Below are 23,806 nucleotides of genomic sequence, written 5' to 3'. Positions count from 1 at the left end.
GTACACTTGTTTTTTCAGACATAGTTTCATCAACGTGCAATAATAAATAAATTGGCGCTCAATGCATGCCGGGCATTGGCTAGATAACTTTTTATGCTTTATGAGTTCCACCTGAGTTCCTATTCTTGTGCCTTACTTATTTTATTTTGATTTTGCTTTTTTGTTTGTTTCAGATAACACGCTGCTGCTGCAGACTTCACCTGTATTCCATAAGCTTTATATCGCGGACTTTACCTGTATTCCATAAGCTTCATGTCCACCATGTTATTTCTTTGTTCTTTATGTTACAACGAAATTTATTTTACTGTAGTTTATTATTGTCATCCTACCACGCGACGAATTCTACGAAAATTGCAATAAAACCTCATCACTAGAATCTTTTTATGATTTAAGTATTTTTAATTTGAACTTTATTAAACTACGTGATAGTCTTTTACTGCAATTTCGTGCATTCTTAGGAGAATCGATTTGTAACATGGAGTAATCGACTCTATTATCTTTTGTCAGCATTATCTTAGATCATGATAAGGCCCCAGAGGAAAAAGAAAGAATGCTTCTTTATTTTGTAAGTTCGTTGACTTATTATTTGATCTTCACAACGTTTTTCCTTTTTCCATCGGGTCCCGAGACTCACGCGTTAGTTTTTATATTCTAAGTAGAAGTAGGTATTTATTTTGTTTTGAATATTGACTAACAAACACTAAACATTCTAACGCATGACTTATTTTTTTACGATTGAACTCGCGAGTGTGCATGACGGTAAAATTTTTGGCTTTTATTATTTGTAGTATTTTTTGATTTTAATTTTAAGTCAAATATTTAGACGATATGCTAGACTGACATGCTTATTTGTTAATTTTGTATTATAAATAATGTTATTCAATCGTTGTAAACTTAATGATTACTTTTATGAAACGTTTACTTCAACAATAATGTCCAACCTAGAGATCAATAAATTGTAGATTGTCGTACGCCTTGCGTCATAAAACTTGATTTTAAGTTCAATCCAATTGCTTAAAATTCCAGTTTTAGTTCTTGCATGGCAATACCCGGGATTGCTTTCTAGTTTTTTTTAAATGAAAAATTTTGATTATGCAATCTGTTAATATCGATTTCTCAATATAAAATTATTTTTAATTTAATCTTATTTTGTATCGAAATTGTTTTATATAATGTGATTTATTACTATTTATTCAATAAATGTTCTCGCGATGTAACAAGTTGGTTTCATTATCATTAAGCTCTCACGAAATGTTCCCACAGCAGATTCGCATGTCTCATAACTATTGAATAGATCGCTTGGAGGTCGGTCATAAAGTCATTTTCCAATTATACAATGTCATCAGGACAAGGCGACCTCCGCTTTAAACCGGCTACGCGTCCGTAGCTAGGGGGTGGCATTGTGGGGCAATGCCCAACCTTCAAATAGCTACTGAGTACTTGTCTCCTCTCAGAATGAGAAAAGTTGGGCCCTAGCCTACCACGCTGGCCAATTGTGGCTTGGCAGACATCAACACCTTTGCGGAAATTATAGAGAATTCTCAAGCAGTTAGGTTTCCTCACGATGTTCTCCTTCACGTTAAAGAAATTGATTAGCATTTATTTTACGTATGACTGGCAGATTATAATGAAATATGAGCACTGAGCATATCAATTAGGGTAAGCAGTGCTTTTATGCCTCTCTGACCTGTTTGCTACTGTATGCAATTATGAACCCTATTAGCTTTGAGTAAAGTTCTGTTTCTTAATATTGTTCCTAAAATAATAGACTTTGGACTTTGAACAGCTTGTTCAGTTTTGGCGAAGGAAAACTAAATCGCAATTGAAATACGCAGTTTGTTTAAGGACGTCTTTGCAAAATGAATAGGTATCAAAATTGCTCTACTACATAAGTACACTGCCCACACGCACACAGCTGCGTCAAAATGAGTGAATCGACTTGATTTTGATACTTTGATATTTTTATTTTATTTTATATTTGGTCATCTATTTTTTTTTAACAGTTTTTTTTTAATATGTATCTTGACAATAATACAGTAAGTAGAACAGTGCCTACAGACTAAGGGTCTGATGATGAAATATTTCACCATGACTTCTTGGCAATGAACAACATTTCCATGCTTATGAAATTATGAGCTCCTACTATGACTAAAATAATCTGAGAAGGATAGCATTACATTACCTCCCGACTTGATGAAATTGCATACTTTGGAACCTACTACTGGAACTCAGAGACGAATAGAGCTAGGTGTTTCGAGTTTGGGCTCATTTTCTTAGTCATGATGAGATCTTACCTCCGGATTTGTGGAGTGACCTGATGGTATACCTCGGAAGTCACTATTGGAACTCGGAGACGAATAGAGCTAGGTGTTTCGAGTTTGGGCTCATTTTCTTAGTCATGATGAGATCTTACCTCCGGATTTGTGGAGTGACCTGATGGTATACCTCGGAAGTCACTATTGGAACTCGGAGACGAATAGAGCTAGGTGTTTCGAGTTTGGGCTCATTTTCTTAGTAATGATGAGATCTTACCTCCGGATTTGTGGAGTGACCTGATGGTATACCTCGGAAGTCACTATTGGAACTCGGAGACGAATAGAGCTAGGTGTTTCGAGTTGGGGCTCATTTTCTTAGTCATGATGAGATCTTACCTCCGGATTTGTGGAGTGACCTGATGGTACACCTCGGAAGTCACTATTGGAACTCGGAGACGAATAGAGCTAGGTGTTTCGAGTTGGGGCTCATTTTCTTAGTCATGATGAGATCTTACCTCCGGATTTGTGGAGTGACCTGATGGTACACCTCGGAAGTCACTATTGGAACTCGGAGACGAATAGAGCTAGGTGTTTCGAGTTTGGGCTCATTTTCTTAGTAATGATGAGATCTTACCTCCGGATTTGTGGAGTGACCTGATGGTATACCTCGGAAGTCACTATTGGAACTCGGAGACGAATAGAGCTAGGTGTTTCGAGTTTGGGCTCATTTTCTTAGTCATGATGAGATCTTACCTCCGGATTTGTGGAGTGACCTGATGGTATACCTCGGAAGTCACTATTGTAACTCGGAGACGAATAGAGCTAGGTGTTTCGAGTTTGGGCTCATTTTCTTAGTCATGATAAGATCTTACCTCCGGATTTGTGGAGTGACCTGATGGTATACCTCGGAAGTCACTATTGGAACTCGGAGACGAATAGAGCTAGCTGTTTCGAGTTCGGGCTCATTTTGTTAGTCATGATGAGATATTACCTCCGGATTTGTTGAGTGACCTGATGGTACACCTCGGAAGTCACTATTGGAACTCGGAGACGAATAGAGCTAGGTGTTTCGAGTTTGGGCTCATTTTCTTAGTAATGATGAGATCTTACCTCCGGATTTGTGGAGTGACCTGATGGTATACCTTGGAAGTCACTATTGGAACTCGGAGACGAATAGAGCTAGGTGTTTCGAGTTTGGGCTCATTTTCTTAGTCATGATGAGATCTTACCTCCGGATTTGTGGAGTGACCTGATGGTATACCTCGGAAGTCACTATTGGAACTCGGAGACGAATAGAGCTAGGTGTTTCGAGTTTGGGCTCATTTTCTTAGTCATGATGAGATCTTACCTCCGGATTTGTGGAGTGACCTGATGGTATACCTCGGAAGTCACTATTGGAACTCGGAGACGAATAGAGCTAGCTGTTTCGAGTTCGGGCTCATTTTGTTAGTCATGATGAGATATTACCTCCGGATTTGTGGAGTGACCTGATGGTACACCTCGGAAGTCACTATTGGAACTCGGAGACGAATAGAGCTAGGTGTTTCGAGTTTGGGCTCATTTTCTTAGTCATGATGAGATCTTACCTCCGGATTTGTGGAGTGACCTGATGGTATACCTCGGAAGTCACTATTGGAACTCGGAGACGAATAGAGCTAGGTGTTTCGAGTTTGGGCTCATTTTCTTAGTCATGATGAGATGTTACCTCCGGATTTGTGAAGTGACCTGATGGTATACCTCGGAAGTCACTATTGGAACTCGGAGACGAATAGAGCTAGGTGTTTCGAGTTTGGGCTCATTTTCTTAGTCATGATGAGATCTTACCTCCGGATTTGTGGAGTGACCTGATGGTATACTTTGGAAGTCACTATTGGAACTCGAAGACGAATAGAGCTAGGTGTTTCGAGTTTGGACTCATTTTCTTAGTCATGATGAGATCTTACCTCCAGATTTGTGGAGTGACCTGATGATATCATCGGAAGTCACTATTAGAACTCGGAGACGAATAGAGCTAGGTGTTTCGAGTTTGGGCTCATTTTCTTAGTCATGATGAGATCTTACCTCCGGATTTGTGGAGTGACCTGATGGTATACCTCGGAAGTCACTATTGGAACTCGGAGACGAATAGAGCTAGGTGTTTCGAGTTTGGGCTCATTTTCTTAGTCATGATGAGATCTTACCTCCGGATTTGTGGAGTGACCTGATGGTATACCTCGGAAGCCACTATTGGAACTCGGAGACGAATAGAGCTAGGTTTTTCGAGTTTGAGCTGATTTTCTTAGTCATGATGAGATCTTACCTCCGGATTTGTGGAGTGACCTGATGGTATACCTTGGAAGTCACTATTGGAACTCGGAGACGAATAGAGCTAGGTGTTTCGAGTTTGGGCTCGTTTTGTTAGTTATGACGAGATTACACCTTGAAACTTGTTGGAGTGCTCTGAAGGTATACTTCAAAAGCCACTATTGGACTTTCGAGTCGAGTAGAGTTAGATGTTATGAGTTTGAGCTCGTTTTGTAAGTTCCAATAGTGACTTCCGAGGTATACCATCAGGTCACTCCACAAATCCGGAGGTAAGATCTCATCATGACTAAGAAAATGAGCCCAAACTCGAAACACCTAGCTCTATTCGTCTCCGAGTTCCAATAGTGACTTCCGAGGTATACCATCAGGTCACTCCACAAATCCGGAGGTAAGATCTCATCATGACTAAGAAAATGAGCCCAAACTCGAAACACCTAGCTCTATTCGTCTCCGAGTTCCAATAGTGACTTCCGAGGTATACCATCAGGTCACTCCACAAATCCGGAGGTAAGATCTCATCATGACTAAGAAAATGAGCCCAAACTCGAAACACCTAGCTCTATTCGTCTCCGAGTTCCAATAGTGACTTCCAAGGTATACCATCAGGTCACTCCACAAATCCGGAGGTAATATCTCATCATGACTAACAAAATGAGCCCGAACTTGAAACAGCTAGCTCTATTCGTCTCCGAGTTCCAATAGTGACTTCCGAGGTATACCATCAGGTCACTCCACAAATCCGGAGGTAAGATCTTATCATGACTAAGAAAATGAGCCCAAACTCGAAACACCTAGCTCTATTCGTCTCCGAGTTCCAATAGTGACTTCCGAGGTGTACCATCAGGTCACTCTACAAATCCGGAGGTAATATCTCATCATGACTAACAAAATGAGCCCGAACTCGAAACAGCTAGCTCTATTGGTCTCCGAGTTCCAATAGTGACTTCCGAGGTATACCATCAGGTCACTCCACAAATCCGGAGGTAAGATCTTATCATGACTAAGAAAATGAGCCCAAACTCGAAACACCTAGCTCTATTCGTCTCCGAGTTCCAATAGTGACTTCCGAGGTATACCATCAGGTCACTCCACAAATCCGGAGGTAAGATCTCATCATGACTAAGAAAATGAGCCCAAACTCGAAACACCTAGCTCTATTCGTCTCCGAGTTCCAATAGTGACTTCCGAGGTGTACCATCAGGTCACTCCACAAATCCGGAGGTAATATCTCATCATGACTAACAAAATGAGCCCGAACTTGAAACAGCTAGCTCTATTCGTCTCCGAGTTCCAATAGTGACTTCCGAGGTATACCATCAGGTCACTCCACAAATCCGGAGGTAAGATCTTATCATGACTAAGAAAATGAGCCCAAACTCGAAACACCTAGCTCTATTCGTCTCCGAGTTCCAATAGTGACTTCCGAGGTATACCATCAGGTCACTCCACAAATCCGGAGGTAAGATCTCATCATGACTAAGAAAATGAGCCCAAACTCGAAACACCTAGCTCTATTCGTCTCCGAGTTCCAATAGTGACTTCCGAGGTATACCATCAGGTCACTCCACAAATCCGGAGGTAAGATCTCATCATTACTAAGAAAATGAGCCCAAACTCGAAACACCTAGCTCTATTCGTCTCCGAGTTCCAATAGTGACTTCCGAGGTATACCATCAGGTCACTCCACAAATCCGGAGGTAAGATCTCATCATGACTAAGAAAATGAGCCCCAACTCGAAACACCTAGCTCTATTCGTCTCCGAGTTCCAATAGTGACTTCCGAGGTATACCATCAGGTCACTCCACAAATCCGGAGGTAAGATCTCATCATTACTAAGAAAATGAGCCCAAACTCGAAACACCTAGCTCTATTCGTCTCCGAGTTCCAATAGTGACTTCCGAGGTATACCATCAGGTCACTCCACAAATCCGGAGGTAAGATCTCATCATTACTAAGAAAATGAGCCCAAACTCGAAACACCTAGCTCTATTCGTCTCCGAGTTCCAATAGTGACTTCCGAGGTATACCATCAGGTCACTCCACAAATCCGGAGGTAAGATCTCATCATGACTAAGAAAATGAGCCCAAACTCGAAACACCTAGCTCTATTCGTCTCCGAGTTCCAATAGTGACTTCCGAGGTATACCATCAGGTCACTCCACAAATCCGGAGGTAAGATCTCATCATGACTAAGAAAATGAGCCCAAACTCGAAACACCTAGCTCTATTCGTCTCCGAGTTCCAATAGTGACTTCCGAGGTATACCATCAGGTCACTCCACAAATCCGGAGGTAAGATCTCATCATTACTAAGAAAATGAGCCCAAACTCGAAACACCTAGCTCTATTCGTCTCCGAGTTCCAATAGTGACTTCCGAGGTATACCATCAGGTCACTCCACAAATCCGGAGGTAAGATCTCATCATGACTAAGAAAATGAGCCCCAACTCGAAACACCTAGCTCTATTCGTCTCCGAGTTCCAATAGTGACTTCCGAGGTATACCATCAGGTCACTCCACAAATCCGGAGGTAAGATCTCATCATTACTAAGAAAATGAGCCCAAACTCGAAACACCTAGCTCTATTCGTCTCCGAGTTCCAATAGTGACTTCCGAGGTATACCATCAGGTCACTCCACAAATCCGGAGGTAAGATCTCATCATTACTAAGAAAATGAGCCCAAACTCGAAACACCTAGCTCTATTCGTCTCCGAGTTCCAATAGTGACTTCCGAGGTATACCATCAGGTCACTCCACAAATCCGGAGGTAAGATCTCATCATGACTAAGAAAATGAGCCCAAACTCGAAACACCTAGCTCTATTCGTCTCCGAGTTCCAATAGTGACTTCCGAGGTATACCATCAGGTCACTCCACAAATCCGGAGGTAAGATCTCATCATGACTAAGAAAATGAGCCCAAACTCGAAACACCTAGCTCTATTCGTCTCCGAGTTCCAATAGTGACTTCCGAGGTATACCATCAGGTCACTCCACAAATCCGGAGGTAAGATCTCATCATGTCTAAGAAAATGAGCCCAAACTCGAAACACCTAGCTCTATTCGTCTCCGAGTTCCAATAGTGACTTCCGAGGTATACCATCAGGTCACTCCACAAATCCGGAGGTAAGATCTCATCATGACTAAGAAAATGAGCCCAAACTCGAAACACCTAGCTCTATTCGTCTCCGAGTTCCAATAGTGACTTCCGAGGTATACCATCAGGTCACTCCACAAATCCGGAGGTAAGATCTCATCATGACTAAGAAAATGAGCCCAAACTCGAAACACCTAGCTCTATTCGTCTCCGAGTTCCAATAGTGACTTCCGAGGTATACCATCAGGTCACTCCACAAATCCGGAGGTAAGATCTCATCATGACTAAGAAAATGAGCCCAAACTCGAAACACCTAGCTCTATTCGTCTCCGAGTTCCAATAGTGACTTCCGAGGTATACCATCAGGTCACTCCACAAATCCGGAGGTAAGATCTCATCATTACTAAGAAAATGAGCCCAAACTCGAAACACCTAGCTCTATTCGTCTCCGAGTTCCAATAGTGACTTCCGAGGTATACCATCAGGTCACTCCACAAATCCGGAGGTAAGATCTCATCATGACTAAGAAAACGAGCCCAAACTGGACACATCTAGTTCTTCTAGTCTTCAAGTTCCTGTCGCAGCCTTCGAAGTTCACTATCAGATCACTATCATGCTCAAGAAAAAAATCCAGCTAACGATAAAATGTGATAATAGGTACATAATATTATCATTATTATCTTACCTTGCCAAAATATCAGCACAATCACGGAATAAGTACCTATAAATATCAGTTAGGGTTTTGTCGAACTATTTTGTGTTCGTACAGCGATCTTTTCCACATCAAAAAATTATAGCAACCGACGCAGAGACCACCCACGAAGGCGGCTGGCCGCTGACTGATATAATTTTGAAATCATACCATTGCCTGCCCAATATCAAAATAACCCTTAGTGCACTGTATTAAGGTTTGCGGTTGAAGCAAAATACGTGAAAAATTTATACACGATGTTTTTATTTATTTTTATACTATTATTAATATAATAATCCTATTTTTTGAGGTGCACATTATGTGCTAACGGAAAATATTTATTAGAAGAATAAAATCCGTACGTAAACTGAGAAAAATGTACCTAAACTTGACCCTAAATCGTTAATTCTGCGTGGAAGAGGTGAAGGAAAATCGTTCTTATAGTATCAAAATTAATGATTTTATCAAAAAATTACTCGATCTCTGGAGATAAAGGACCAATCTATTTTTAGCAATCTGTAGTTCCAATTTACTTAGTATATTTTAGCCACAAAGCGTACCGAAAATCTATACAAGTGTGCAAATACGTCCTTAAGTATACACTCATAATTCTTTCAGAGTTGTTTTAGAGTTCCGTAATAAAAGGCTCAATGAAATAACACGCTTAAATAGCTTCTTATTAGTACAAACAAATCTACTTACATCTTTTTAGGATTCCGTACGGGACCCTGTTGCTAAGCCTCTGCTGTCCGCGCGTCTTTCCGTCCATCTGTTTGTCAGTGAGTTTTGAAATTCTAAATCGACGCCGACGAAGTCGTGGGCATCAGCTACTCAACTCAATATTGACATTTAACAGTAACGAGAATTTTTCCAATTTTTGCAAAAAATATTTTACATTGGCAATATTATATGCCAATATAAGTTTAAACTATTTTTGAGTATCTGTTTGTTTATACTTATAATGTACTTAATGCCTTTAACGCCATTTAAAAAAAAAAACTCCACAGTGCGTAATTAGTTATGAAACTACGGCTCTTACTTGGCCGATATTTTTTTATATTTAGATTGGTGTAAAACTGGGCCGCCCGTGTTAATAGGTCACAGCTGATTTACGAGTGGTGAGTTTGCGTTTAACTGTGAATTGTGATCGCCTTGTTGTCCGTCCGTCTGTCTATCCGTAGGCTATATCTCGTGAACTGTAAAAGGTAGAATGTTGAAATCTTCACCAAATGTGTATTTTTATTGCCGCTATAGCAACAAAAAATAAATATTTCAAAATGACCACCGTGAAAATTAAAAAGTATTATGTACGGGACCCTTCGTGTGCGAGTCCGACTCGCACTTGGCCGGTATTTTTTATAGATTGGTGTAAAACTGGTTCGTGTTAGTAGGTCGCAGCTGATCTGAGTTTGCGTATATTAGCTGTTGCTACGCCACTTATCTAAGTAGGTATATAGCTATTAACTGCCGAAGGGTACGCGTAGGTGTGAATGGAATCGTCTTAATACGCACTATTCGTATCGTGCTTGCCGTTGATTTTATGCTTCTACATATTTCAAAAGTAAAATTTTGAAGAAATCCTATTTTAGTTTTTTTATTCGATTTCATAGATCTTGACTGCGATCTCGTCTGTTAGTTACACTATAGACATACAGCCCCGACTAAGTGAAGGTTACAGTAACTAGAAAAGAGCTGATAACTTTCAAACGGCTGAACTGATATTCTTCGATTATAGCTAAGAACACTACCGATCAAGCCACCTTTCATACAAAAAGAAATACTTAAATTAAAATCGGTTCATTCGTTTAATAGCTACGATGCCACAGATAGTACACAGATATACATGTCAAACTTATAACACCCCTCTTTTTGGGTCGGGGGTTAATAAATGTATTACAACACTAGCTGTGCCCGCGACTTCGTTCGCGTGGAATAGTGACTTTTCGCGCTTTATATAGCCACGGACGCTCAGGCGCGAGGCGCCGTGATTCTTTAAATTGACATAACTTTTTTATTTATGAACCGATTGACATGAAATAAACACTAAATCCTAAGTGAAGCTTACTACATTATATTAGTGAAAACCGTATCTAAATCGAATAAGCCGTTTCTGAGATTAGCGTGCACAAACACACAGACAAACAGACAAACAGACAAAAAAAAAATTAATTACAATTTCGGGTTCGGCATCGATATAATAACAACCCCTGCTACTTTTTTTTTATATATTTCCATTGTACAGACACCACTTTTCTACAATTTTATTATATGTATAGATTAAGAGGAGTCTCTCCGTCACTCGCTTCATACAAACGTAGTTCCGATTTCATTTGAATATTAAGCAACCAAAGTCCATGAAATTTTGCAGACATATTCTAGAAACTAATATTTATGTCTGTGGTTTTCCAGATTTCTGTTAAAATATTCGGTTTCAAAGTTACGCGGTCTTAAAAATTTATATACAAATCTTTGAACCCCTGTAATTTTAAAACTACATATTAGAAAAATCTAAAACACCACAGACACAGATATTAGTTTCTAGAATATGTCTGCAAAATTTCATGGACTTTGGTTGCTTAATATTCAAATGAAATTGGAACTACGATTGTATGAAGCGAGTGACGGAGAGAGCCCTGTTAAAGATAGGTACCAAGCGACAGAAAAACAATTTTACTAATCAGCGTTTACTAAGACGATCGTAGTCGGGTTTTAGTTTTTACTAACATATAGACTAGACGACTGATATTAAGACAATACAGTACTAATAATGTCAGACCAAGGTTACCTAGCAAGTTGGAGTTGGATATCGGCACATAGATAGAAGCTAGAAGGCTTATCAGGAGCGATCTAGCCGGTCGTTAACCTGCTTTAATTTTAGCGTGTTACGTTTTTTTGCACTGGGGATCTACACTCTACATGGTCCGAGAGCCGGGCATTAAAAGTCTTATGCGTCAGATACATGATCAATTTTCAAAGGCTCCAGTAGCTCAACGGTTAAAGGAGTGGACTGAAATCCGAAAGGTCGGCGGTTCAAACCCCGCCGATTGCCTTATTGTCGTACCAACTACTAGCACAAGCTTTACACTTAGTTAGATGGGGAAATGGGATTGTTAGTCATGAGTAACATGGCTAATATTCTTTTTTTTTATTTTTTGCCATAGACGTAGCCGATGACGCCTCAAAAATCGACCAAACAAGTGTCCAATTAAAAAATTAACTGTTCTAAATGACGTAAGGATTCTAACGATACCTACCCATGCGTCCTAATCTGTTCAGGCAATTAGAAATTTATGATGGAATAAAAAACCTGTGGATATAATATATTACACACTCAACCCTGAAAATATTGAAGTCCTTTTTTTGGGCAGTCGTGTGATAAGACAACGCTTAAAATCATAATCGGAGGTGACATATTTTTGAATGCGGACTAAATTGGACAATTTCAGAGTTGTCATCGCTTGGATCTATAGCAATAGGTACTGGTCAAATGTTCAATAAGACTTTAATCCCCCGGCTCTTCGACTAAGAGGGGCGCATAAAAACATTAGATCTACGAATAAATTGTTTCGCCTACAAGATATCTTGACGCCTTTGACGTCATCATAATATTATGTTTGAGTAATTTTCATTGAAAAGATTGTAACTATGCCTTAATTATCATATTTTCTCGTTCGCTAAAGTTAATATAAAAAATGGGTCTCATTAAAATATAATATGACTCCATGTTAAGGGAATTTATAAAATTGAGCGACAACATCAAAAACGGAAACTGATGACCTGACCCTATGATGATACTTCGAGTGGATTTAGGTTTTCAACATTCTGTGGGATTTTCCGAGATAAAAAAGTAAGGCCGCGTCCATGTTGAAAGGTGTTTCAAATTTCGTCAAAATTAGTTGATGACAGATAGACATACCGATAGACAGACACTCCGCATTTATAAAATTAGTTTAGATTTATTATATGGGTCATTCTACGATAGCAAGTGATGTGTACAATCTTAATACATTATTATTTATTTAAATATAAATTAATAATAATAATTAATCAATAAAAAAATAACGTAATGCCACCACAACATGTGAAACTTCTGCGACACGGGCGTTCACTGTGAAAGTTTTGTAAGCTTATTTTTTTTTTTAATTTACCTACTTAATTTCAAAATTAAATTAAATTAAATATATAAATCAGTAACTAAAATCGAAAAGCAGTAGTAGTGACAGTAACACGTAAAAAGTAATAAAAAATAATCATATAGGTAATGAGTAAAATAGCGGTAATTTCGTTTTGACCATAGTTGATCAATAAATTACTTGTCTTTAATTCCATGTATGGTCTTCGAAAGTGCACTCAGCACTGATATATTAATACTAATAAATACAGGGTGTTCTACGTAGCACGTACCTACCTATTCGAGACGTTAGTGAAACATTAAGCCGTAATTATAGAAAAAATTAAAAAACACGATTGACCTGCCGAAAAACAACTAAAAAGTAAAAATTTCTACATTTGACAATGGCGCCATACAGCCGCCATTTTTTTTTTCAAAAAACGTATCTAGCCAATGTTGCGATAATGCAGATGTAAGCATTCTAACAATACCCCATACATTGAAATCTGTTCAGGCATTTAGAAGTTATGGTGAAATAAAGAAACTCACAAAGGTACAAGAACTCTGAAAACATTACACTCCTTTTTTGGCAGTCGTGTAAAAAGAAACACGGAAACTCTGTATTTGGGGACAAGAAAAAATACATGTTTTTTATTGATTCCTACTGCTTATCGGCCGTAATTGCCTCGAATAATCTCATTCCTACTACTTAATCGGGCTGTTGCCTCGAATAATCTCAATATAAACTCAACTGTCGATTTACAAAAAATTTAATCGATTTAGGATGTTTTCTCTCTTTAAAAAAGTTTGTCAACCTTGTTAGTTAGTCGATAGCTTAATCAAAAAATCTTTATCAATATAATTAAAAAATTGTTTTTAGGATACCTGGCAACAAGCGGAACGGAGATGTTTAGTCGACCAATCATATTTTTAAGTTTATAACGTCATGATATACCTAATGTGATTGGGTCTCGTGAATCCATTCTCCGCTCTTCGTTCCGCTTTAGTAGTCAGACGCCCTAAGTTGGCTTTATCTCCTTAGCTGTATATTTTGTTACTATTCCAAATAAATGATACATCCTGTATATAGGTTTGTGAGCGACTTTCATATTGCGAAATCGCTTAACGACATGTTACGTCTTTGGAGAGGCAAACCAGCTAGAAGGTGAAGTCGGGACCAGACCACGGGCGAAGGTTAAGAAAGTAGGTACCTAGATAATATTGTTACTGATATTAGTTACCAGTCGTAATTTTTGTTGTGCAACTTAGACTTTGTGCAAATATTTTGACATAATTGAAACGGACATATACAAGTATGCTGGAAGAGTTGTGCCTTACAAAATGCAATGATTTTTGTGCCGATTCGAAGCGCCCCGCCGAGCGTGCGGCCTGGAAATTAAAATTGACACTATTTGTGTAATGGTCTTGACCCTTGATGCAACACCATGTTGACACTCACTCATCACTAACATTTACTACGCTCATAATATGATGGCGACGTTCACTGCTGCTATTAGCTCTAAAATGGCGTAAATCAAGTTGCTTCTACAATCTACAGGGAAAGATTTTTCTCAAGTAAGTATTCATCATGATCAAAGCATCGCCGGACACGGGTCTCTTCCATAGTCTGCCTCCAAAGTCCATCCGGCTCCATAGTCTGCCACGCAGGTCCAATAGGGATCGGCAGACTTCACACACCTTTGATAACATCATAAAAAACACTTAGGCATGTAGATATCCTCACGATGTGTTCCTTTCACCGTTAAAGCAACTCCGAAAAGTTAGAGGTGCGTGCCCGGGATCGAACACCCGACTTTCCGAATAGAAGACCGAGTTTTAACCACTAGACTATCGCCACTTTTCAAGCAATATTAGTTCAAGATAAAAAACAACATCCTTCTCTGTCAGTGAAAACAAAAACAATGACCGCATACAATCTCGAGCATCTCTTCCGTACGATTAATAACCGATACAATTAGCAACAGCTTCGTGTATTGTAATGCTGCTTTCTCTGCAACATGCGCTGGGCCACAGACTAAACATAATCAGTCATGCCACTGACCATATGAGTTATGACTCATGAGCAAATTTTTTGAAAATTTGATTAGTTCGGTTTTTCGGCGGTTACGCACTGCATCCGATCCGAATCCGTGAAAATACGTTCCGAAGTAGTGTTCTATTTGTACAATTTACGCACTATATCCGACTTTCGTCATCTGATTTCACTCCGTCATCCGAGTCTCCAAGTCGGAAGAAATTCGGAGCGAAGTGTACGTAGTAGGTTATTTGTAGGAACGCTTTCGTATCACCTCTGGTTCAGAGCGTAAGCAATATCCGAATTCGGTCCGGTTTTTATATCCTTACATTCACGGATTCAGCTCGGATGAGTGTGTAACCGCTCTTAGTTATCTATTGCCAATATCCACACAGAGTGTCTAAATTCTTAGTCGAAATTAAGTTTCTCTAATTCGGCTTTGGACTAGTCTAAAGCCGAATAAGCATTTTTCTGAATTATGTATTTGTGTTTGAACTTAAATTAAAACATTGTTTCTAAATATTTTGATTTTTATAATAAACTATGATCTCACAACAAAGTTAGTCACTCCGTCTCCACTTGTTACATTCAGCTGAACGTATATAAGAACAAAGTCTTATCACCAAGACTACACATTCTTGTCTGTCTTATCTCTTGTCTATCTTCGCTTCACTTTCGAAGGTTGCGAAAGAGGTCCTGAAAAAGAAAGCACACGAGGCCGAGTGGAGTGAAGCCGGAAGGTGGCGAGCGAAGCTATCGAGTAGATGAAGCTGAATGAAGGGACAATGAAGCGCGTCTTTTCGTATAGCCTGACATAAAATAAGTAAGTATACAGGTACAGTAACAGTATGTTTAGACTAAGGTAACTATTTTGTTTTTATAAACATTCTCTCTATAAATCTGATCCACACTTGCGAACACACACAATGCGCATCATTAGAACAGAATTGAGCGCGTTCACGAGTGGTTTGCGATGTTGTACAAGTTACGGCATGGCCGGCCATGTTTGTGGGCTTTTGGGAGTGAGTACAACCATGATGTACGCCGTGCGTGCACAGTACATGCAGATACGCAAATGTGGACCCACCTTTACATAGATTCCCACTAAGAAAAGATTTTCAGTAATTCTGCTGGTTCTAAAAGCTGGTTCACATTATTATTTAAATTAGTTAACGCTATGGAGTGATCTAACTGTGTATTTATATTGTGGCCACCTTTACCGGTCTAGATATCGTCTAGTGCTAGCCCCGGGCGTTGTCTGCAATTTCCATTCACGCTCAGCTAATTAAAGCGGTTTAACGACGTAATAAAAACTCTTGCGAATACTCTTAAAGGTGAAATTGCATTCTTGGGAACAGGTTTCGAAAAATGCATTTTGGAAAAGATCTCAATGTACTTCGCACTAGGTGGGTCGTTCTGAACTAAAATCGTTTAAATATGAAATCAATGGCGACGAATTCTATACTAAATTTGGAGTATGTGCATCTTTTTTTTTTTTTTAATATGGCTATAAAAGGATGGAACATAAATTTTACATTACAGTTTTAAATTTTAGTGCACGCTACAAATTGTAACAATAGGCTCGCGACTGGCAGTTAAAGTCACGAGGTTTGACAGCTGTAAATATAACTTAAAACTGTCAAACTGTGTCCGTCTTATTCATATTAGGTACATAAGTAAGAAGAGGATGCGAATACTCTAAAATTTAGTTGTGCTCAGAATCAGTACCATTATCTATCTGTCACTCGTGATGCATCATTAGTTGCAGTCTGCAAATTTTTTTTTCGGAATGACCCATCATATTTATCATGATCAACCCATTGCTAGCTCACTACTGAGTACTGGTCCTTTCTCAGACTAAGGAGGGTTTAGGCTATAGTCCATCACGCTGGACAACTGCGGATTGATAGACTTCACACACCTTTGAGAACCCACAGCCATGCAGGTTTCCTCACGATGTTTTCCTTCACCGGTAAAGCAAATCATATTTTAATTCCGTAAAACGCACATAACTCCGTAAAGTTACGTGCCCGGGATCGAACCTCCGACCTTCCGGATAGGAAATCGATGGGCGACGTGTTAACCACTAGACTATAGGTAACATACGAGTCGGTAAGTTTGCATTGAATTAAGTGGCATCACGGATGTAGTGTCGTGTAGCGCGGCCTGGTTGCTACAATGTAGCGAGATTTCTCTGATAACATCTATCAACTATCACCAGCATCGCCGCTTGTTATCTATCGCTATACACTTACATCTAGACGGACAGCGCTAGACACGAGTCTTGATGTAAACTTATACAAGAAACATACATTAACATAACTAGAAATGGGTTTATATAGGTTGACTAGCTGACGTTCGCAACTTAAGATCTAGGTTTTTTAAACCCTGTGGGAACCCTAATTTTCTGGAATGAAAAGTAGCCTACGTCACTCTCCAGGTATTTAACTTTATTCATGCACTAGCTGATACCCGCGACTTCCTTCGCGTGGATGTAGGTTTTTAAAATTCCCGTGGGAACTCTTTGATTTTCCGGGATAAAAAGTAGCATATGTGCTAATCCAGGGTATAATCTATCTCCGTTCTAAACAGCCCAATCCGTCCAGTAGTTTTTGCGTGAAGGAGTAACAAACATACACACACACACGCACACACACACACACATACAAACTTTCTCCTTTATAATATTAGTGTGATAAGATCTCTTCGATCCGTTGGTCCGTGATTGACGAACAAACCAACAAACAGATTCGCATTTTTAATAGAGTAGTACCTACTGTCGTTGATAGACGTCCTGTGCATAGGTCTCTTCTAGGGATTTCTATACGCCACGGTTTTGCGCCGCCGCAATATAGCGGCTCCCTACAACTCGTTTAATGTTGTCTGTTCACCTAGTGGACTGTGGAGTGTGTGTAGAACAAGTTATGAGATTCGTCACATACAACGATCTGACAGACATTCACATGAGTTTGTCTCACATTCGGTGAAGTGTGTTTGCCTATTCGGTATTTACTGGTCAAACCAATTGGTTATAGGTTATCTACCAGAAAAATTTAGCAGGGCATCGTACCAGAAAGTTTAATCGCTTAGTGATAAGACATTACCGACGGGTAGCAACCAGCCATAACCGAAACCTCTCACCAATTTAAATAATTAACTGTAGCCCTTAATCGTGTAGTTTATTAAAAATAACGTCTTAATTATGGTATTAAAAGATTTTAATAGATATTAACCTTTTTAATTCTACGAAACCCATAGATAATAAACATACTATTAAGCACAGATAGGACAAAATGACCTTTAAAGGCGGTGTTCCCACTAGACCGGCAACACATCGACGGTACCTCTGGTGCTGCAAATGTTCTTGGGCGGCGGTAATCACTTAACATCAAATGACCCGTCTGTTCGTTTGCTCGCTAACTTAACTACTGTCAACTAGTAAAAACTGTGTATTTTAGTAATTCGTCTAGAAGGAATAAGAGGAGAGGAAGACCAAAGGAAAATGAATGGATTGCGCGAAAGAGGATATGCCTGTAATATAGAAGAAGAAGAAGAACTAATTCGATGTCCTGATCGTTTGTTTTATTCAGGTTTTCACAATTTAAAGAATATCACTCGGATAAGGACACACATAATGTTATGACGAAAAAAACTGGGGACGGAATTTGAATTTTTGAAATTATTCTTAAAATCCGGTCTACTCTATATTTAAATCTCTGCTGATGCCCAATTAAGTTTTATGAACATGTTCCTACCGAGGCGATGATAAGAACTCATGGCTTTTGTATTTGGTATGCAAAACGTCTTTCCATGCGGCGTGACTCCTCGCCGGAAATATTAAAATTAAAAACTGCCAAGCGCGAGTTAAGAATCCAAAGTTCTGTATACATCTACTATTGCTAGAATAATCCATAATATTTAATAATAACATACTATTTAATAATATATGTAGATGTGAAAGTGTGTCTGTCTGTCTGTCTGCTAGCGTTTTACGGCTCAACCGTTCAATCAATTTTGACGTTTGGTACAGAGATAGCTTGCATCCCGGGGAAGGACATATACTACTTTTTATCCCGGAAAATTGACCAGTTCCCACGGGAATTTAAAAAACCTAATCCACGCGGGCGAATCATCAATACTAATATTATAAATGCAAAAGTATGTCTATCTGTCTGCTAGCTTCTCACGCCCTATCTGCTTAACCGATTTCAACGAAATTTGGTACAAACATAGCTTGTATCCTGGGGACGGACATGGTCTACTTTTGTCCTGGAAAAGCAAATTCAATAATTCTGGGAGCCAACTCACTGAGACCAAATCAATGAGTCCAAACACGGATCATTGCGACTCATTGCCACCCGTCGCAAACTCCAAAAATAAACTCATACACGAACACACACAAACTTACGTAACGCATATCATACACAATATACGTACATGCTACCGCTAAAGTAAACCAGAATGAAATCTGGTCATTACCCCAGAGTACTTTGTAAAGTGGCCAGAAGTCACCGCCATTTGCACGAAAACGAAAGTCGAGGAATGAAGCTGAATGAAGGGATAACAAAGAGTCTTCTGGCGTAGCCCATTTAGCGCTGCTATGGAACGAATACGAATTATTTAGTACCAATTCAGTTTAAAGTAGCTATGAACATGGCCGAGGCGTCGCTGGCGAGACGAACTCGATGCCTACTTGTCGGCCTGGCCTCAAATTTCTATGACAGGTGAAAGGAAGAAGGGGAGGCCTTTGCCCAACATTGGGACAGTTCGGGCTAACAATAAACAATAAATGAACATACCCATAATAGCGCTATTTTTACGTTACGCTATTAAAAGGATTAGTAAGTACTTTATTTCAGAAATCTGGCTAAAATCAAACCCGCTGGCAAGTAATGATCCAGCCCCAGATGGAAAATACCTATTCACTCTTGTCTTTCCGTAAAATATCGCACTTTTCCAGTAATCTGCATATTTTCTAGACAATGCTAACATCAACGAATTCCATACTCAAGCAGCAACATGCACGTAAACGAGGAAGGTTTTTTGCTTCTTTTTACTTAATGCCATTTGAGTGCCGGAGCCCTAATTTAAACCGTTTTTCGATATCATTATGAATGGCATATATAATGACTTAAGAGGTGAACTTCGTTAAGGCATACCTGGCTTAATTATGTAATAAATCACTTTTTATTTATAGCTCGCACTCGCCACCGCGTAAAGATAATGCCAACGTGGTTCGTTGTCCTCCGTGTTATGGACAAATTATTTTTGGGAATTCGGGAATGAAATCTTGGGAAAATATTACATTCTACTGGTAAAATGAAAATGCATCTCCTAGGCAAGCGCGCTGCATCTTAGGCTGCATTATCATTTGCCGGCATGCCTGATTGCAACCAAGCGCTAGTCAACTTAAAAAAAGGTATTTTCTTACATAATAATCCGCTAACCTTGTACCTGCGCAGTATGTGACTTATCGGTCGCTTTGGTCCATCTATACGCTTAGATCTTTTAAACTACGCTACGGATTTTAATGCGGTTTTCATCAATAGATAAAGCGATGCAAGAGGAAGGTTTGTACGTATAGATTAATATTGTTTTGTATCAATTTATTTCAATAAAAACATGACGATAATACTGTCTTATTCTTTTGAAATACTTATTGTACAAGAAAACAAACACACTGACACCACTTCAACATCTACATTGCACCCGTCACCCCTAAGCGGAGCAGATCGCTAGAAAGATTTAACTTGAAGCCCGTAAGAAAGTAACGGAATAATTTCAACGGCATCACTAATCTACTTCCGCTTCCTAATCTCATTGATAGATTAGCGGCCGTCCGTGTGTCTGGTCCCACAGTCGTCAACATGCTCCACCTACCCACAAACCTGTTCCAGCCGAGAGCTAAAGATCGCGTGATTCACTTGTAGGTGGTAGGTACATAATATATCTTAGGTAGGTTTATTAGTAACTAGCCGATGCCCGCGACTTCGCCCGCGTGGATTTAGGTTTTTCGGAATCCCATGGGAACTTTTTGATTTTTCGGGATAAAAAGTAGCCTATGTGCTAATCCAGGATATTATCTATCTCCATTCCAAATTTCAGCCAAATTCATCTAGTAGTTTTTGCGTGAAGGAGTAACAAACATACACACACACACATACACACAAACTTTCGCCTTTATAATATTAGTGTAAAGGACTAGTAATTTGTCTGAAATCAAACGTTAAATCGCTACCGATATTATAAAAGTGAAAGTAAGTATATCTATTGTGATAAATCTAGGCATCCATCAGTATTGTAGGTATGTAAAATAAGTATATTTATCTTTTTTCTCTATGTAATGTTAAAATGTTTATACATTATTAAATAAAGTACAAGCAACGAAAAAAACTGGATCTTAAAGCCTCGACAAAGTCGCGAAAAAAATCATTGTACTTTGTGTATCATCAATCATGCGATCGAAAAAATCCGTCTTCGCTCTACGCGTGTAATTCACGCCTATCGATCTACTATTGCAATGATCTATGGCCACCACGCGGGACGTATCCGATAACTCACAACACGTAGGACACAATCCAAAATGTCATCCACGTAGAACAATAACACCCATCATTACGTTCCCCACTTAAAAAATGAAGCTGTATGAAACAATCGTTTTCGCTTCTCATCGATCAGAACGATCCAATTAAATCGTTCGATCGACTGGCACGATCGACCGAATGAGCCACGAAACAATCGTAGCTGTTAGTTTGCATTACGCGCGAGCTTTGCGACTGTGACGTACCACAGCGACACAAAATCAAAATCAAAATCATTTATTTAAAGTACCTACTTTAGTACTATTGTACGCCTATTGATAGTCAGAATTGATAGTGAGATAGAAAGACTTTATTGCACACAAAAAACACATGTAAAGGAATACAACACAGAAAGAAGAAAAACAGAAAAAACAATTGTGTGCAAAGGCGGCCTTATTGCTTAGAGCAATCTCTACCAGGCAACTTTGCTGAAAGGAGAAGCAAGTGTTGGATAGTACCAAGTCGAATTGATAGATTTGTGGTGATAATAATTAATTACGTATACTTAAGACTATTTAGCTACGAGGGTTCCAAACGCGCCCAGGTCTGAGAAGAGCCCTAAATAAACTCAGCCGGGTGTTCTTTTTAAATTCACTACTTTACAAACCACATGCAACACATTGTCGCGCGATGTAAGCAAACTGTCGCATGTCGCGGTCGCGTAACTCAAAATATAGCTAGGTATTTTTACTCATAACAAAAATCGGTCAAGTGCGAGTTGGATTCGCACACGAAGGATTCCGCACCATTGTACAAGAAATGCCACTTTTAAATTTTCCTCAATTTGCGTGACGGCCAATTTGATTTTTTTATAATTTTTGTTATAGCGCAATATTTTACATATTCTGGGCAAATTTCAGCTCTCTACCTATTATAATTCACTGACGAGATATAGACAGACAGATTGACGGACGGACTGCGGAGGCTTAGTAATATAGTGGTCTTGAATATATTATAATTAGTACTACGTTATATACGTACTTATTTAGGGCACTTTGTTTTGGCGCAATATCGCTTATGCGTAGAAAAAGTATACGTCTGTATTTGTTTTTCTATAGTATTTTTTGCAGTATAGCCAAATTGTTGTACGTAAGTGCTTGTTCTGCGATGATGAAATTCTAGCCAGTAAGTGGGTAAATGACCTGAAGTAGTAATTATATTCAGACGCTATCGTTAAAGTAACTCATTGAAAACCTACCTAGTTTTAAATCTTGTTATATTCGATACTAGCCGACGATCGCGACTTCGCCCGCGTGCATTTAGGTTTTTGAAATCCCGTGGGAACTCTTTGATTTTCCGGGATAAAAAGTAGCCTATGTGCTAATCCAGGATATTATCTATCTCCATTCCAAATTTTAGCCAAATCCGTTTAGTAGTTTTTGCGTGAAGGAGTAACAAACACACACACACACACACACACACATACAAACTTTCGCCTTTATAATATTATATATATAGTGTGAAGTAGATATCATTCGGTAGTTGCGATGCATATTGAAGTACTATTTAGTAGCATACAGTAGATCCATTATAACTCAATGGATGCACACTGCATATAAACATGTAAGATACATAATTTTCTGGTTTAATCGGAAATCGAATTTAGAAGTAGGGTTGCCAGTTAGGAAAATCAAAACGGAGAGTAGATTAGTGCTACTTTACAAAAAAGAAGGAAAGGAAAAAGAAGGACACACTTAAATAAAACCAGTTTTTTATATTTTCTTTCTCATAATTTTAATTAAAAAATTTACACTGCCAATGGTGGTCAACAAGATAACAGTCAGACAATCTTGCACTGAATTTCGTAGTTTTTTACTTATTTATTTATTCAAAGACTTAATAAAATGTGAACATTTTCAATGCATGAAAGATGATTTCATTCGATGAAAGCAGGACTTGTCCTCCATTTGAATGCCATGTGGCAACCCTACTTAAGAGTCTATTCGATTGCTGTACTGGCCACTAAACCTACATAATCTATTTACCTATGTAGATTTTTTATTTTGCAAGTATCGTATGACAAGCCTTTCTTGTGGACTGAGAGCTGGTAGCAATTTTCGTATATGTATTCATAGCAATGGAAACAAAAAGCGGACACGGCCAGTGTCCCCATTAAGCAAACAGTGCGCGGCTGATAATTCATTGAAGAGTTATGCACGGTACCTAATAACAATAAATCGGTAAACGTTTAGTATATTATGTCAGCGTACCGCGCGCATCGTTTGCTCATCGCTCACGGAATGAGTTGGTAAGCGAAACGACGCTAACTGCGTACGACACTACGCTGTATGTGCTTTTGTCCATTCCATTCCATCAGCCTGTATGTGCCCACTGCTAGCCATAGGCCTTTTCAAGAACGCGCCTCCAAACACGGTCCTCCACCTTGCTCATCCACGCTCCCCGCCACCTTCGTCAGGTCATCGGTCCAGGTGGTGGAGGTCGTCCCACACTGCGCTTACCGGTACGCGGTCTCCACTCCAGAACACATCTGCTCCATTGGCCATCGATTCTACGACAGATATGACCCGCACACTGCTACTTTAGCCTATTAATCCTTTGAGCTATGTCGGTCGCTTATGTTTTTCTGCGAATTTCCTTGTTCCAATGGATGGAATGGATTATTAATTTAAAAATTATGGGGTTTGTAGGTTGTTGTTTTCCAGGGGCTCCTAAAACCATGATTGGATATTCCTTGCTCCTAGACTACGAGGCTGTGTTGGTGTGACCGCATTG

General features: G+C 39.3%; 1 protein-coding gene and 1 long non-coding RNA gene across 3 annotated transcripts in view; both read left to right on the top strand.

Moving 5' to 3' along the window:
- Positions 1-301, top strand: part of LOC123868159 (mitochondrial cardiolipin hydrolase-like) — a 166,227-nt gene extending 165,926 nt beyond the window's left edge. Inside the window, exon 5 of the transcript XR_006796600.1 lies at positions 174-301. The gene's annotated coding sequence lies outside the window, so the exon portion shown is untranslated. The remainder of the gene's footprint in view (positions 1-173) is intronic.
- Positions 302-9,512: 9,211 nt separating this feature from the next.
- On the top strand, positions 9,513-18,620 carry LOC123868163. Of its 2 annotated transcripts, none has more exons than XR_006796602.1 (3): positions 9,513-9,523; positions 10,726-10,739; positions 18,445-18,620. It is a non-coding gene; the product is annotated as an uncharacterized LOC123868163 (long non-coding RNA). The 2 variants fall into 2 exon arrangements; XR_006796601.1 differs by lacking the exons at positions 9,513-9,523; positions 10,726-10,739 and adding exons at positions 13,661-13,693; positions 14,034-14,036.
- The last annotated feature ends 5,186 nt before the right edge of the window (positions 18,621-23,806 follow it).

The sequence above is a fragment of the Maniola jurtina genome, chromosome 9 (assembly GCF_905333055.1).
Source record: "Maniola jurtina chromosome 9, ilManJurt1.1, whole genome shotgun sequence".
NCBI lineage: Eukaryota > Metazoa > Arthropoda > Insecta > Lepidoptera > Nymphalidae > Maniola > Maniola jurtina.
The sequence above is the reverse complement of the archived record's forward strand: the minus strand, read 5'-3'. Positions and strand labels throughout refer to the sequence as shown.